Source organism: Pteropus alecto, unplaced genomic scaffold (genome assembly GCF_000325575.1).
Source record: "Pteropus alecto unplaced genomic scaffold, ASM32557v1 scaffold171, whole genome shotgun sequence".
NCBI lineage: Eukaryota > Metazoa > Chordata > Mammalia > Chiroptera > Pteropodidae > Pteropus > Pteropus alecto.
Genome location: NW_006431925.1, coordinates 5617815 through 5635421, shown reverse-complemented (window position 1 = coordinate 5635421; position 17607 = coordinate 5617815). Strand labels below are relative to the sequence as shown.

Sequence of the window (17607 nt, the reverse complement as noted above, 5' to 3'; positions counted from 1 at the left end):
AGCATTTAGAAATATTTATTCTTTTAGTCATCCATCCTTTGAATGAAGATGTTTTCTTTTCATATAGTGTTTTGTCCGCTTCATTAAATATTCTCAGCGGCCTATGGAAAAGCATGCCAGTTTGTGACTTAGTAATATTTATAATATGTGGGGATTCTGTTAAAACCCTGACCTAGGGTGTGTAGAATCATAAAACTTTAGAACTTCAGAACATCAAAAGCCCTAGAGATCATGGGGCCCAGTTCTTTATTTTGTAGATGAGGAAACTGAGGTTCCATAGAAATTAGAGACAGTGGAGGTGTTGGATCTCTCTGGGGCCAGGGAGAGAAAACAGGTGATCTAGGTAGGTTGCTTTGTGAGCACTCAGCATCTTCCAGTTACAGACTGTTTCTAGTGAACCTTTAATTATATTCTGAATAGATAATGGCAACTCAAAACCTTGCTCATTCTATAGTAGTCTTTAGCTGTTAATATTAACACAATGAGCTCCTGACAGAAAAAAAGAAAGAAAAATTGGGGCAAAAACAAACAACCGTGCAATTTATAAATTGCAGAACATAAGCACCTAACATTTGAAAAACATGTCATGTTTCTTTAAGATACTGTGCTGTATTCAACTACAGTCACTGTAGAAGAATGGAGCATCACTTACCTTCTCTGGCTCTAATGGGTTGGCACAAGGCAGGCGTATCCTTTGGCATTCATCTCTTCTTTCCTTCCCCCACATGTCATCTGCAAATGAATTGTACACCTAACATTTGCTTTGTGCAAGTGAATTTTAAACCCAGGAAACACAGTATATTTTAATATATTATAACAATAGGCTTCAAGTTTAATGAGATTTGGATCTAATGTAGCAATTTGGAAGTCTCTTTAAACTTATTAAAATGAGATTCTACTCCAGTTTACAAGCAGGTACAATAACACTTGGAATGTGACCTTGCCTTGCGTCAAGAGGCTTTTTTGGGGTATAAGTAGAGTAAATTGCTAATGGAACACTCTCCTTTCCTTTCCAGAGTTCTCTCTGACTACTAACACTGGAACAAAATGTCCCCACTTGACAGATATTGTAGTATTTTGGTAATTAGCTTAAAATGCAGCTGATTTGTCCTGCTGCTGCTTTCTCCGAGGTGACCAGTCTCTGAAAGCTTGTTTTAAAGCCATTCAACAAGCAGGAAGAACCACACCTGTTGCATCTGATTTCCTCCCCATTTAATCAGAATGAATAATTTAATAACTGCTTATGCACAGACACTGCAGTGACTGGTTGAAAGATAAGACTGTCAGGATGCTAGCATTTTTTGCTATTTCTGGCTGGTCTTGAGCGGAAGCTTGGTTTTTCTCTTAGTGACAAGAAGCCAAATAGCCATGACCTCAAACTTTCACCTAAGTCCTTAGGGCACCAGGACCTTTCTACTGTTAGTTGTGATTTTAATTAATAAAAGATAGAAGGCATGTAATGGACATTTGTACTAGCTGCCTTTGGAAATGGCTTTCTGAGGTCACGATGCCTAGAGTTATGGCAACCATTTGTGACATGCTGGCCATGGCATGCCAACATCTTAATGGGCAGCAGGGGTTTTAATCTGGTAACCCATAGACTGTGTCTGAAGTGGCCATAGGGATCTCTTCAATCTCTAGGCATCGTACAGTGTAGGCTCTGATGGGAATCCAAGGCCACCATAGGTGTGAATGTAGAGGAGAGAATTGAGTGGTCTCCTGAATATCACAAGGTGCTTCTTTGCCAAGACCCCTGTAAAGCAGCCCCACCTCTACTCTGCCATTGCACTTGCTTGTTCTCCACGCTTTTTTGTTTTCCAGAGCACTCCTGGGAGGCTGTTCTGAGAAATATTGAAGGCAATGATCTTGTAGAATGACAGAGGAAGGAAGAGATACAAGAGTAGAAGCTCTGGGACTCACTCTTCTCTAGACAATTGGCTTCTTGTTGGGTGCCTTATATCTCAATTTTGATGATAAGACTCTAATTTCTTTCAGTTTGTTTTTTTTTTTACTGAAACCACTGCAATATCACAGTAAAAATAAGGATAATGAAGAGAGGGTCACTTCGTAGCCCACCGGGGTTCTGGAATTAAATCCAGCTCAGGTCAGGAACAGGCCAAGAGGCCCAGTTGCTGTCACCTATTGTGAGCCTCAATGAAATTATTTTCAATATTTCTAGTGCATTTGTAGCTGATTTCTCTATTATATAAAATTCAGAATGAGAAGGAAGTTCTTCTGGGGAAATTTAGAAAAAATAAAGGCACATTCATCTGTTGCTTGAATCTATTTTCATTTTTAAAGCATATCAGTGTATTTATTATTCAGTTAATCACTCACAAGGTGTCACATGTAAGGATCCACATACTGCCATGGGCTACATTCTCAGAAAGGATTGGACCCTCTGGAAGCTGATATAAATGATTTAGGTAATTCAGATTAATGAATGGCCTCAGTGTTTCAGCACCCTATGTCCTGCTAACTCCCAGGATATGTTTACTTGAGGGAATAGTCTGACTCAATGTGCATAACAGATATACCACCATGCACATCGCTGTGGGATGACCCAGGGTTGGACAGGGACTTGGGTTGGTAGAACTACCAGAAACAGCAATGGAAGTTCCTTCATGTCTTTTCTGCTCCACGATGTCAGACTCGCCTAAGACCCCTATCCAGCTGAACAAGCCATTTTCCTCCCCCAATGCTTCCTGAGTCCTTAATCCTTTTACTGAGAAGCCAGAAAAAGAGGTCAGTGCAAATGGGTGTTGAAAAGAAAAACCCTGGGTGTCTTTTACCCAAGAAAAGCAGAGCATTTCTGAATTCTGGCTCTGACACAGAAAGGCCCTGTCTCTAAGTCCCTTCTCATGATGACTGCCTGCGGACTTGCTGGAAAGTATTCTGGCTGTTATTAACTGCTATGATCACATATCCCAGGAGCAACACTTTAAAAGCACCCAAAGCCAGTTTTTTTTTTTGAAGCAAGTAGGCCAAGCAGTTTACTATTATATTAAGTTCAAATGAGAAAACATATATAAGAAGGCTTCAAGATCTGTAAAGTCTTAGATGTGTGTCTAGCGCTGTGCCAAGCCACCTAGCACTAAGGGTAAAATATTCAGAAGATGGGCTTATTTTCCAAGAACTTAGCTATGGGAGGGTGATAGGGCTGCCCTAAACAAAATAATTAAACAATTAAGTGCTCCACTGTGCAATAGTAAGTAGACCTATTCTAAGTGGGCATGAGAGAGCACTGGGGCTGAAGTTGTCAGAGACACTTGGCGGAGAAACCACAAACCCAGTGGCTGGTGCTGTGTCAGGGAGATCATGAATTTAGAAAGAATAGAGATGGTGTAACTTGTTTTTATCCACAAAGAGTAACTGTGGGTCAGGAATGCAATCAGACAACTTACCTTGGTCTGACTCAAACTTTGTACTTAGTTCAAGGTATGATTTATAGCTTCAAGGACTTTTACCTATACACATGAAGCCCCTGCAAAATGATTTGGGTATTTAAAATAAACACTTGAGAGCTGGTTTTACTATAGCATGTGGCTAAGTAAGAACTAATGTGTTTGATGGCTCTTTCTTACTATGAACATGACAAGTTAGAACTTTAGTTTTCAGGAAATGAACATTCATAGCTTTAGTCACCTCCTTGCTATTCTAGACAATAGTAGGAGGAACTGAATTCATTCCATCCACGTGTTTCACTTTGCCATGATTCCCAGAGTAATGAATGATTTTTAAAGCAGCAGTTGCTGAATTCTTATTGCATGTCTTGACATGCAGATTACTTAAGAGGAAAAGCAAGCCAGGGAATTATTGAGGGGGAAGAGTAGTGACATCTGCAATTTACTTTGAAATGCATCAAAAAATAAGATGGATTATTGGGTGTCTAGAGGAATGGCCAGATATGTAGATATGTGATAAGGTAAGTATAGTAAAATATTAATGAAAAAATCTAGGCAGTAAGTAGAAGGGTATTCACGTAAAATTTTTCTGACTTTCAACTATTATTAAAAATTGTATAATAATATGGTGGGAAAAAACAGAGCCAGGGTTTTTTGTTTTTGTTTTTGTTTTCTTGCTCTTTCTTCTCATAGTTAAGATCATTACCTGAAAAGACATGGAAATAAAATAGCTTGGGCTAAGTCCTAGACATAAATGAAACTTAAAGAATTGTGAATGTAATTTTTTTGTTTTGTTTGTTTAATTTTTAGATTCCACAAATAAATGAAATCATATGGTGTCTTTCTCTGTCTGACTTATTTCACGTAGTATAATATCCTCTAGGTCTATCCATTGTTGTTAGCAAATAGTCAGATTTCATTCTTTTTTATGGCTGAGTAATATTCTATTATAAATATATATTCCATTATAAACATATATTCCATTATAAATATAAATATATATACATATGCAGCATATCTTCTTTATCCAATTGTATACTGATGGGCACTTAGGTTGCTTCCATATCTTAGCTATTGTAAATAATGCTAAATTTTTACATTATAAATAATAATGTAAAAAATGAACGTAGAGGTGCATATATCTTTTTGAACGAGTGTTTTGTATTTCTTCAGATAAATACCCAGAAGTGGAATTGCTAGGTCATAAGATAGTTCTATTTTTAATTTTTTTGAGGAACCTCCATACTGTTTTCCATAGTGACTGCAGTCCCATCAACAGTGCATAAGGGTTCTCTTTTCTCCACATCCTTGCCAACATTTGTTTGTTGATGTGTATGTGGTTAACACACACACACACACACACACACACACACACACACACACACACACACGCACACACACACACACACCCCTTAAACTTATCTCTACCAGTCAAGGATTGATGACAGAAATTTCACCATTAGAAATATGGTCTATTAAGTTAAAAGTTAGTCTGCAAAAACCTCCTGGGATTCTTAGAGGACTACCTCTCAGTTGCAGATTACCTAAAGTGTCCACTTCAAAATAATATTTAGCTAAAAGGTCAGGATAAGGGAGAGGGAAAAGAGAATATAAGCACTGGATGTCTTAGGGGAGGAGCACAAGACACAGAAAGAATATCTGGAAAGGTTAAATATTACCTTCACCATCTTACAAGGTTACTCTGGGCCAACCCAAATCCTGATATTAGTGTTTGTCGCTCTTGAATTATATGTAAAAGTTTTCTGAAATGTCAGTGGAGGTGTCCCGTGGCAATTTAAGAAGGCTTATAAACTACTCTTTTATAGCTTTTGCTACTTAATACCAAGTACTGAAGCTCAAATCTTATCCCCATAGAAGACACTTTGTACCAAGGGCTGTTCATCTACAGTTAGGCTTAAACTTTGACTTATCTTTCCTTGGAGAATATTTTCGTTTTTGTATGTTTAACTTTTTTTTTTTTTTTTTAATCTTCAGAGATATCCCTTTTCTTAACCTGACTTCTTCAGAAAGCAGAGGCTGAGGCAAGGTTTCACATGCTACGATTTAAGTAGGGAGGATATACCAAGGATCAGGAGTGGACAAGGGAGGTGAGACAGGAAAGGAGATAGAACCAATACAAGGAAGTGTATTGGGCTGGACATCACTGAACACAACGGATTGTTTGATGCCATAGAATCATCTTCCATGAAGCCATATAAACAATGTCTCAGAAATGTCTTTATAGGGGACAAAAGTGGAAGAATTTATTCCCTGCTCCCATACCCTATTTGTCAAAGTTTCACTGTATAGTTAATTCTCTTGCACACTCTCATGTGTAAGAGTTGCTGTAAATTTCTATGTCTTGGTATCAACAAAGTCTCAGAGTAACAGACGAGCAGTACACAGCATGGATGTGAGGCAAAGAACTGTCAGGTTGTGCAATTGTGAAGCTGCTTGCTGCAGTGACAGCTAGAATAAGAGACAAGAGAAATGGAGAGATTGAAAGTGGTGGATAAGAAAAGTTAATATAGTCCATCCCTTGCACCAAGCAGCCTGTTTGTGCCCTGGCTCACTTGAGTGTACTCTAGAGTCTCTATTTTTCTGAGAACAAGATGCCCTTTTTTTCTGAAGGGAGAGGTCTGAGTCTAATCGGTCACAGAGTCTTCCTCAAGCTGGCGGCAGTTGAAATTGCCTTAAAGATCCAAGTCAAGAGTGTTAGTGAAATATAATGCAGTCCCACAGTTGCAGCTGGTCCTAGGGCCAAAGTTGACAAGCAGCTTCACAATTGCACAACCTGACAGTTCTTTGCCTCACATCCATGCTGTGTACTGCTCGTCTGTTACTCTGAGACTTTGTTGATACCAAGACATAGAAATTTACACCATCCCCTTCTTCTAGCTCCCACTTTAGACTTCTGTCATCTTGGCCAGAATTTTGCCACTAATCTGTACTACTTGTTGAGTAGTATTCGAGATCTACATTCCTAAGGAGTCCGAGGTCTTTCTTGCTTTTTTCGCCTCCCCGCTCCCCCGCCTCCTCGCTCTCCTGCCTTGGGCCGTGAATTCTACAATTACCAATATTCTACAGATGCACCAAAATACATCCTCGTGAATCCTGTGGATTTCAAACACACTTTTTTTCGTATTATGCAGAACAACCTCAGCTCCTCATAATATTCAGTACATAATTTTTTCTTTGCTTATCGATCCACCAGCATGAGGAGCCCAAAGTGTCTTGGTGGTAGTTGCAGTTTCAAGTTCAGTGGAAACCTTATGGTCACCTCTGGAACCAGGGCTTCTAGACCTGGAAAATTTTGTTTGTCGAGATGGGAAACAAAAATTCCATAAGAAGATTGCTGGGAGTGATGATGAGAGAGGCCATACCTCCTTCCCAATAGTTGTAACTACTGGGGACATAATACCATATATTGGCAGTTATTTCACACATTTATTGCATACTCAGAGGAAAGTGCTCTAACTCTACAGAATATGTTCCCCAAGGTGGTGACTTAGCTGAGCCTCTAATAGTTCAGTTCACCATTTATTAGACCGGCTGCTTCTGGGTGACAGCATATATGGTGGATCCTGTAGCTATGTGTCTACAGTCACACCTCTTTTGCCATTGCTGTAAAATGTGTCTCTTGGTCTTATGTAATGTTCTCAGGACTACCATATCAATATATCAGGTATGCTGAAAGGCTTAGATGGTTATGCTGGTGGAGGCACTATGGGAAGGAAAACAAACCTATATGCAGAGTAGGTGTCAATTCCAGTAAAGATGAATTGCTGCCCACTAGGGTGAAAAGGACTAATATAACTGCCCTGCCATAAAGTGACTGGCTAGTCTCATTTAAAAAATGGTGTTGTACCAAGGAATCAATATCAGTCTCTGTTTCTGGCAGTGCCAGTGGTTAGAGCAGCCTTGGTAAGGGGGAACTCATCCTTTTGGGCCCATGCACAGGCTCCTTCCTTGCTATCTTGGTCACTCTGTTTATGGGATCACTGCACAAAACTCTGGGGTAGCTGAAGAAAGACACTGGCTTATATCTGCAGGATGAGTCATCTGTCCCACTGGTTGTTGAAATCCTCCTCTGTGGTAGATATCCTCTGGTGATCATTAATATGAGACACAAAGATCTGGACACTTTGTGCCCAGTCCCATAGGTCAAGCTACACGGCTGTTCTCCATATCTTCTTGCTCCATCTGATGGGACCATCATCCACGAAACTATATAAACTGCATCCCAGAGACTTACATTGCATTGGGATGGGAGAAAAATATGGAAGATTTTCTCTACCACTGGGGGAGAACTCCCATTTCTCACTGTCAAAGATCTAAACCATGGGATTGTTAGCTCTCTTGCATTTCCAGAGTGTTGCTCAGGTATAGGAACCTAGTGGAGTCATGTGACTTTGTGTCAACAAGAAAGCCCCAGGAAAAAGAGGAAAGACTTGTAGTGCAGTTATGAGGCTAGACAGTGTCAGGTGGCATCTGTGTGAAGTCCACTAGAGCCCATGCAGAGCTGGTGACTGCTGCAGCTGCTGGAATAAGACAGGTGAGGCTAAGAATAACTGAAGTAGAATGTTCAGTGTTTGATACACCCCTCAAAAGCACATTTCCAAAGAAGTGTGACCCAACTGTTTCTAGGCTACAGGAATCATTGAACCAAATTTATTCTTAATATGGCGTTTTGCTGGCTTCTAGGATTCTATCTGCCTTCCTCCCTCTCCACAGCACCTCACATTGTAGGGATTCTTGGGAGTCCTGGGGGATGTCTCAAAAGTGTTTGAGACTCCTTCTGGGCCCATGCTCTCTGAGATAATGCCTCTGTGTGCATCTTTTTCCCAACATTGCCAACCTCTATCCCTGCAGGCTGACAGCTCTGCTATGGCTGATGCTCTGCTCTGGAGGCAGAGCCTTGCCAAATGCCTTGGCCACTCAGCACACTGTCACACAGAAAGGAAATGGTGTTTTTCCTTGTGTTATGCTCTGTTGGGGAGAGGCCTCATCCTGCAGGAGTTGTTTGGGCTTCATGGTGGTGCAGAGTTTGGTGACTCTGCTTTTCCAGTTTTATTTATTCTTCTCTCTAGGGCAAGCATACAACACCAAGATAATTGGACCAGGGTGGCTTCAAATAACAGCCTTCGTACTGAACCAAGAGTCATTACTCCTTTTGACCCTTAAGTCCTGTTGCTAAGCCGAGCTTGCTGGGCTGGAATTTTTCTTCCCCTAAGGATAAATTTTCTTCCAGGGACTGAACAGCTCTTATAATTTAGTATTCGATATATCTTTCTCCTCCAAATCCCTATCCTCCAGTTTGCTAGAGGACTCAGTTCAAATTCATTGTCCAAAAGGTTTCTGAGGGCTCTCATAAACGAGAATGACTGAGGACTGGGGACACTTTTTGCTCAATTCCTCCCACCAGTCATGTCCTACCCTCAGCTCTGGCCCAACCCTTAGGACTCTCTAATCCTTAGGAAAGGAGAGCAAAGAAAACATCATACACACACACACACACACACACACACACACACACACACACACACACACACACACACACACACACACACAGTTATGTTAGTAATTTAAGGTTTAAGTTGGAAGCTATTTAAAAAAAAAAACTTGTTAAATATTTACAAAGATTTACCTGCACAGCATTCTTGCTCATTGTGCTCACTTTGATGATCACTTCCTGATTTGTTTTTAGTACCCTTAAAGTTTGCACTACGCAGAGATCAGGAAGCCTGATAACAGCTTCAGGGAAGCAGAGAAGCACTTACAGGAAAACGTGCAATGAACATCCTCCATGCTCAGGGCTCTAGTTATCACTCACTACCACCACCACTCAGGAGATGGAACCTAACAGATGATCCCAACACAGAGGAGATGCCCATTGTCCCCTGTAAAGTTCAGGATCCCAGACTGTCTTTTCAGACTTTGGTGGGAACTTCTCTTTTACGCTTGCATTGTTCCTTGGACAAAGGAAGTAGAATTTTATGCCAGCCATAATTCCAGCTAGTCAATACAAACCTGGCTGACACAGTATTGATGAAAGCATTTTATATAATGGTGTAGGTAGACACACCCTGGACTAGCTGCCTGCAGCTTAAATACTCATGTAAATGCTCACTTCAAAATGTATGTGCAGGTCAGATCCTCAGAGAAATTCCAAGATGCTACTAATGTTTTATTGGGCTATCATTTTGTGGTGGTTTCTTAAGTGTAGTGGTCTTATCATCTTTCTTGGGACAGCACTGGGCACATAGCTGATGTTAAAAATACACATTAAATAACTAGATGAAAGAATTAAATATAGAAATCATTACTTAAATTAAATGCCATGAGCTGAGGATCTATAATTCTTTTGATGATGATATAGCAATTTTTATTGTGGGAAAGTTTTTTGAAAGAGAATTGATCTATAACTCATTTGAATATTTGTCCAGACAATAAAAAAGATGGAATAACATAGGGCCATAATTCCAATGTGCAAGAAAAGGTAAAGAGTATAGCTATGTCTTGTTTGCTATTTTGTTTGTATACACTCTTGTGCTTTAATAAGTTAGAATGTTAGAGCTGGAGGAGATCTACCAGATATTAAAACTTTGCCCTAAGGAAATGAAATGACTTGCCTAAGGTCACACATTAGTTATTAGCAGATCCTGGACTAGAGTCCAGATTCCTAACTTTCATCATAGGCAATTCCCTCTCTATTCTTTGCTCAGTAATGAAGCCTTCTCCTTAGCTATATTTCCCCTACCATGTCACACAAATATCTCTTCCTGTGATTTTGAAGTCCATTGTGCTAGAGGTGAGCCAGTTTCATTCCTTGAGAAAAGGCTGTTGGAAGTAGAATTTATATCACCACATTTTAGCTGTTCTTTCTTAAATGACATCTCTGATGAACTAGAGGAAACACTGCTGTCTGAAATATTTCCAAGTCAGTAGCCACATTTTCATTTCACCAGTTATGCTAATTTTAAGAAAGGTAATATTATGGAAACAATTTGATTAGAAATGCCATGATTTTCTTTTCTCTTCCTCTGACCCTCTTATGTGTCTCTATCCATTTCTCTCCATCTCTGTCTCTCTCTCTCTCCCTCTCTCACGCACTCATGCACGTATGCAGAAAACTGTTGTTTTCTGCACTCAAAGGGCTGAGGCGTTGTCTAGATTGTTCTCCTTAATCATGAGCACACTCATACATTCCAGATGCAAACAAATTTGACTGTTTGTACAGAGCACTCCTCCCTCAGAAGTATTCTTTAGTTTCTAATAACTTAACACTAAGAGTGAACCTCATATGAGTGCACACCACACACAGGCACAGTGTGAACAGCCACGGGAGCCCCCACTGCCCCTGGAGACCCACAAAAGGCAATGCAGATGGAGAAGGGTACAGTTACCCATGGCTTCATTCTCTACATGCATCATGCTGAGCTCTTTATCAGGGAGCTTTCCCTGGGAGACATGCCCCAATAGTTACCCCTTTCTAAATGGAGACATCAGGTATGGCAAGAAGCATCTATCTGGCTCAAGAGTCTCTGGATTCATCACACCATCTCTTTATGAAGAAATCTTTTCTATCCTAACCCCTCAGAGCAAAGGCCATTTCTATCACATCTCTTTGACCACTGCAAAAAATGTAGAAAAATAAGTGGCCATTTCTGTAACTCTGTTGACCCTTAGCTTTCTCTAGGCTAAATTATCATCCCATGAGAGGCAGATCTAGCCTCTTACTAGATGCTGGCAGCTACCATTATGAAATTCATTGAATAGACTGCTATTGAGAACATCTTATCTGCTGAGCTCTTAATATATGAATGCTGTACATGAGGAAACTCAGATCATGTGAGAAAGATGATATTATTGATGATGATAGTGATAATAATTAGTATATGGCAGGCCCTGTACTAACTCAGTTAACCCCCACATCAACCCTACTAAGTATTATTATCTCTGATATTTATTCATGAGGAAGCTGAGGCTCAAAGAAGTTAAGTACTTTGCCTAAGATCACACAGCTACTCAGTGACAGAGCCAAATGATCTTTCTCCAAAGTCCATGGTGTAACCACTGTGAAAAAGTATACAATTCAATAGGTGTTAAGAACTATATAGGAGTGTGCACAAGATACCTAGGGAGCACAAAGAAGTCACCTAACTTAAGTATGAGGCATTATAGAAGGCTTCTTGGAAGAGATATTCTTTGAATGGCCTCAGAACCCCAATCCCTAGTACAGAGGCAGAGTCACTAATGCAGTCACAAAGGCTGATCACCACCATCACCTCTGGACATGACCTGCCCAAAATGTTGTTGGTCCTGATACCAGACTCCTATAAAAGGGAGTTTATCCTTCTTGTTTCTCCATCTCCTTCCACCCCCAACTCAGTTGTTCAGTTCTCAATTTACAGTCTAAAGCAAGTAGAAGAATTGGTTACTGCCTCCCTTTCACCACCAAGTGAACCCGGGTGGCAAGCGAGGAGAATTAATGCATTGAATCTGGACATATCTGAGATGGAGTGACTCCATTGCAAACTCATTGTGTCATACTTGAACAATATAAGGATTCTTTCCTTTCCCTCTGAGAGCCCACAGCTGCAGTATTTCTGTGCCACTTTACAGACTCTTATCAGAGTTTTAATGAAGTGTAGTTGGTTTGAAGTAAAGTCTGTCGGTTCTCATGAAAAAAATTAAATTTTGGTCTTACACTGCATATTCAGCTCTAAAACGGGACCCGGGGCTCATTATTCAGAAAACAGTGATTTATTTTCATCCCCAAATATTAATTGTGCTGCTGAATTTTCACGATAGGATGATGAGCTCATTACTGAGAAAGTTTTGCCCATAGGAAACAATTGATTACAATGATCTAGAAACTAGTTGCTCAGAAAGAATTTGAAAGGGCCAGACACTGCCACGCTGCAGGGGCTTTTGGCTGGAAAAAAGGAAACTAATTACCATACACAATCCTGGTGACATTCCATGGCAAATCAGTATGGCTCCTAGGATGCTTATAACATTTGTAAAATGTCTCTGCCTGCACTTTTTTGTAGCAATAATCACTGATTATGAACACAGGGCTGGGGAATAACACAAGATCTTTTAGTCCATCCTCCAATCCATATGTCAGATGTGCAAGACTATCTCTCAATTTAAACACTGCCAATAGTTTTAATCTCAGAAGACTGACATATAGTAGCTGCACAATAAATATTTGTTGAATGAATAAACAAATCTGAATGATCTGTTCTGGCTTTCCCGGACCTCCCAGAAGTGATTTCAGCCAAGTCTTCTATAGTAGAGTCCAAAAAGCAATCTAATTTTTCTAATCATGGCTTTGGAAGGTGCAGCAAGCGTAGCTTAGAAGGGAAAAGAAAGAAAAGAAAGGAAGGAAGATGTTAAGAAGGGAAGGAAGGAAAGAAAGCGATGAGAGAAAGAAGAAAAGACACAAGGAAGAAAAAAAGGAAGGGAGGGAGGGGAGAAAAGAGGGAAGAAAGAAAAAGAAGGAAAGAAAGAAGGAGACTTAGTGGGAGAGGTAAGGGAAAGAAAAAAGAAAAAGGGGGTTCAGGGAAGCAGGAGGAACAGAGGAGAATTTAAGCAGAAAGAAGGATAGTGAAGGAGGCAGACTGGAGGGAAGAGGAGGAGGATGTGGGAGAGCAGGCATCTAGTAAAGCAGTTAATGGCCTAAGAGCGGCTTTAGATATCTCTGGGTTAATCGAAAACAAATGATGTGACCTGGTGGTCTTAATAAGTGGGAGGCAGAAATAACCCCCTGGGAAGAATCTGTCTGTGGTGGGTTAACTAACTGGATAAAAGGGTTGGGGGAAGGGGGAGAGGGAGAGAGAGAGGAAGGAAGGGAGGGAGGGAGGGAGGAGGGAGAAAATGAGGAAAAACCCCTCCCAGTTAAAAAGTCTATAATCTTCTTGGAACTGTCAGTAAGTTCACTTTCACAGTGATGAGAAAGGCTCTGGTTTCCAGATGCAACTTTTCTAGGGAGAGACCTTAAAATTGCAAAGCCCACAGGTTAGGCTGCTGGTTGTGGGGAACTTAAGCCTGCTGATTCCAGAAAGCAGACCTAATTAATTCAGATAACATAGGCTCTTTCCATGTGGAAAATTTGGCTCACTTCATTGTATTTGTTGTTGTTGTTTGGCCAAGGCCAAGATGATGGTTTTTACTTGTTCTGCTCAGCAACTTAAAATGCTCGCTATCAGCAAGTTCTTTGTAATGTCTAACCTGTATCTTGCTTTAATAGAAATTTCTTTTCCCCTCTTTCTCCGGCCTCAACAGAGATTAATTAGTGCCTATCTTCTGTATAGAACATTCCTTCATATTCTTTACTCTTAGATCATTCATTAGCCATCTTCCCCAGGAGAAGTCTTTTCAAAATAACTAAATGTAATGAGACTTAGTCCTGCTGCCTTTTCCTGATACATCCTAGTACAGAGCCTCATGAACCTGCCATGGGGAAGAGAATCACAATAAAAAAATTTCAGATGAGGAATTAAATGTATATTCCTTTAGTATTTAGCCTAGATATCACCCAAAGTTTAACATAACCTTCCAAACATTTTTATCAGATTCATATGGGACAGGAATGATCACTTTTACATGAGAGAAGAAATTAGAACATGTCTTTCCCCAGCAGGTCATCAGCACGGCCAGGATAAACCTCCAGTGTCTGGACTTGAACTTTTTTGCCCTGCCCACAGCCCAAAGAATCCTTTATGTTTTCATGTTAAAAGTTCAGAAAAACCTCAAGGAAAATTAGAGAGCCACAGACACGAAGGGGAACTTGTTCCCTGTCACCCTGCTGTTCTAACATTTCCCTAGACTTCCAGATTCATCCTCCCACCACACCAGATTTCTCACCCTTAAATTCTTTCTCCAGAAAAAAAGCATTGCAGGAAATGCTCCGGCCATTAAACTGGTTCATGACGACAACTTTCTCAAAATTTTCCATTAGGCATCAGCTGCTCTTTAAGTTAAGAGTGAAAAGAAAGGTCATCATCTTTCTTGCTGCTTAAACTAGAGCATGACTCAGAAGAACAAACAAGGAAGAGATGGCGTTAATCTCCACATTAGTTTTTAATACCCCACGTGGTACTCCAGGCCCCACACAACCAGATCCAGGACTAAAGTAAGTCTGCCTTTCTTTATGTAACTGTTTATCTTTGCACAGACTCCCTAATCTTCTAGGACAGGTAGGTGGCTACAGAAAAGGCATGACATTCCTTTCCCTCATACTCGATAGAAACCCACCAGGCAACACTGGCTTCCTCTGGGGTCGGGAAGGCAGATGGCCAACACCATGTCAGAACAAAAGGTGTGGAGCTGAGTGTGAGCAGACCTCACTGAAGCCTGTCAGACAAGGTGGTGGGGACCTAAGGGAGATGAAAAGCCCCCTCCCGGGCTCAATGGCATTTGTGAAATTCCATCATTAGAGATTCCTTGCCCTTGTCTCCTGGTAGAAGACAACAAACCACACACTGAATCATTAATAAGCCAGTGGGAATTTGTTCATCAGATTACTCCCGCTGGAAGTGGGGCTGGTGGCAGCAGGAGCTCTCAGGTGTGCAGGCAGATTCTTCCATTAGCAATGCCGCCCAGGCCCCATGTAAGAGGATGCAAGCTGGAACTGTGCAAGGAGAGGGAGCAGACAGCCTAGTCTTCTCTCCATGGTCCAGCCAGTGGGTTTTAAGACTCCATGACTAATTTCTACTCAATGGCCTGCTAGGCTGGCACCTTTTGCATGTACACTGAGAACAGTGCTGCTCTCAGAATGGACCCCTCACAATCTTGATCAGCAGCCTTAGGTTTTATTTAGCTCAGAGTTTTTACTTGGTACAATGTCAATTTAGGTCAACAGAATCTCAGCCTTCTTGGCAATTCTGAGTAAGAGGTTGGCTTTAGAAAAGAAAAAAGGAAAAAAGGGGAAGTTGATACCGGCCCTGCTACATTTGGGATGAGTGTTGGTAAAACTACTTTTACTATGTTAAATGTTAGGAGGGCTCTATTCATTTTGTTTTGAACAGGCTGCATGGGCTGGGAGCCTTCTTTATACCCCAAATTCCTGATAACACATGTCCCATTGGCAACTGCCAAAACACAGGGTGTGAACTCTCTTTTCTTGGTTGTAAGGCTGGAGTTTCAGAAGTGATTTCAACTTTGACCGTCCAGATCTCATTTTTTAATGGATTTTGGCAAGCCAGCTGTCCATGACAGCACTTTCACCCACTAGCCCTGCCCAGGCTGGTGTGCATTTTGATCTGAAGCAATCCCATCCTGAGCCATGAGCTCTCTTGCTTCACTTAAAAGAGCAAGTCTCCCAGCATTCAGCAGCAGGCAACCCTCTGATTAAAGAATAGCCATTTTTCTTCGGTTTGGCAGGTACTGTGATTTTCTTGGGACATCCCCCACGTGAAAATGCATCCTGTCTCCCGGTGGGAAACCTTCCAGGTTTAGCTGGGGCTCAATGACATTTCCCACTAGAGAAGAGAAGAGTAAAGAATTGAGAAACACACTCATGACTTTTCTTCTGCAACCAAGTGTTTCAAGGAATTGGCCAATTAATGCTTCTGGCCATGGTATTTATCAAACAGTTGTGTTTACTTTCTTCATTTGGGGCAAGCTCTCTCCACCCCAATGGCTGTGGGACATTATGTAATTACCTGGGCCATTCTGGCAAAATATCACTAGTATCTGAATCATCTACGTTAGTTTAGAAACAGGCTAGAATTTTCCCTGGATACTTGTCTTCATGTTCTGTTTTTACTTTGAAAACCTGTTTTTTTAGATATAACTGGAGTCTCAGAAATCTCTCACATGGATTACTCGTGCCAAAGTGGTTATTAAATGAAGTTGGAAAGGGATTAGAGTTTTGGTTCTTTTACTTTACTTTCTTCTCAGTTTTTATCTTATTTTAAGAAAGATAAAATTACGCATCTTCTTTTACGTCCATCACTTCCACTCCAAAACGAGGAAGAAAGAAGTTAATGACCAAACATTTTTGCTCATCTCTGCCTCAGAACATTCCTTATAGGTCTATCCAGAGAGGACTTAGGCTGTGCTGATTCTGTCTGTGAAAGACTGAGATGAGTGGGTTTAAATAATGCATAGCTTTTCAATCTATTAAGGAGATGGCTATGTGGTTGTTTATCATATTTAAATGACTGAGCACTGGCAGGAACTGACATTGAAATGACACCTAAATGAGGGCACAAGATGGAAAGGAGGAGCAGGGGTGGTGGTGGCAGCACCAAAGTGATGACTTGTTAAACAATTGCAGTCCTTTCCCAGCAATATGCAACATTTCTGTTGGTGTTACTACTCCCTTCCATGATGCTCTTTTTCTCAAACCAGAACACAACACACCTTCCCCCACCCAAAGAATGTGTAGGCCTGTGGCCAGCACTGGTAGCCGAGGGATAGATAAGTCCACTGTCCTGGAATATAAATTTTTCCCCAAAGATTTGGGGGTTGGGACATACAAAACAATTTAACTACTAATTTAAATAATTTTATATTAAAAAGCAATATATAATGCAGTAAAGTACAATATTCTAATATGCCTTTAACATAAAAGGGGGGAGTACCACCAACTTTCTCAACTTCTGTGAGTGCTCTGCTAAATGCCAGGCTTCCAGGGAGCTGCATTTCCTCATCCCTGCAGTTAATTAGGTAGCTAGGCGGAAACATGTGGAAAGCACTTCCTGCTATAGCTGATGAAGACTACCTGGCACATCGGCATCCCAAGGCTGGCCAGCAGCTGGGGTTCTGTTGGACAGGGCTGACCCAAGTATGCTGCTGTGCGTGCTGGTTGCATGACATCTGGGCTGAAATGAGCCATTCCACCCCTCTTGCTCTAAATAAATTCCCCACTGTCTGCCTGTTGCTACTGCTTCTCACTTGACAGTAGTTATGAGGCCATTAGTAGAAAACAAGAATCTGCTCTTTCTCCATCTGCATATTGGACAAGTCCTGTACTATTTAGCTTGTGAGGCCTGATAGGCCAGCACAATCTGCCCATTGACTGTTGGCCTTCTTTCCAGTCCCAAGTACCAGAGTCTCCTGGCTTAGACTCTTATTTTGCATGTCTCTATCTGTCCCCAATTGAATGCTCTTCGGTTGCACCTGCATGGCACTCGTGAGAGGAGAGAAAGGGCTTCCTTTGAGCTAATTCAAACTCTTGGCCCTCACA

General features: G+C 41.0%; 1 long non-coding RNA gene across 1 annotated transcript; it reads right to left on the bottom strand.

The window, feature by feature from the left end:
* LOC112475549 lies at positions 1 to 14401 on the bottom strand. The gene is made up of 3 exons (XR_003044754.1): positions 14280 to 14401; positions 653 to 732; positions 1 to 101 (listed from the first exon to the last, which is right to left on the bottom strand). It is a non-coding gene; the product is annotated as an uncharacterized LOC112475549 (long non-coding RNA).
* Between the last annotated feature and the right edge of the window lie 3206 nt (positions 14402 to 17607).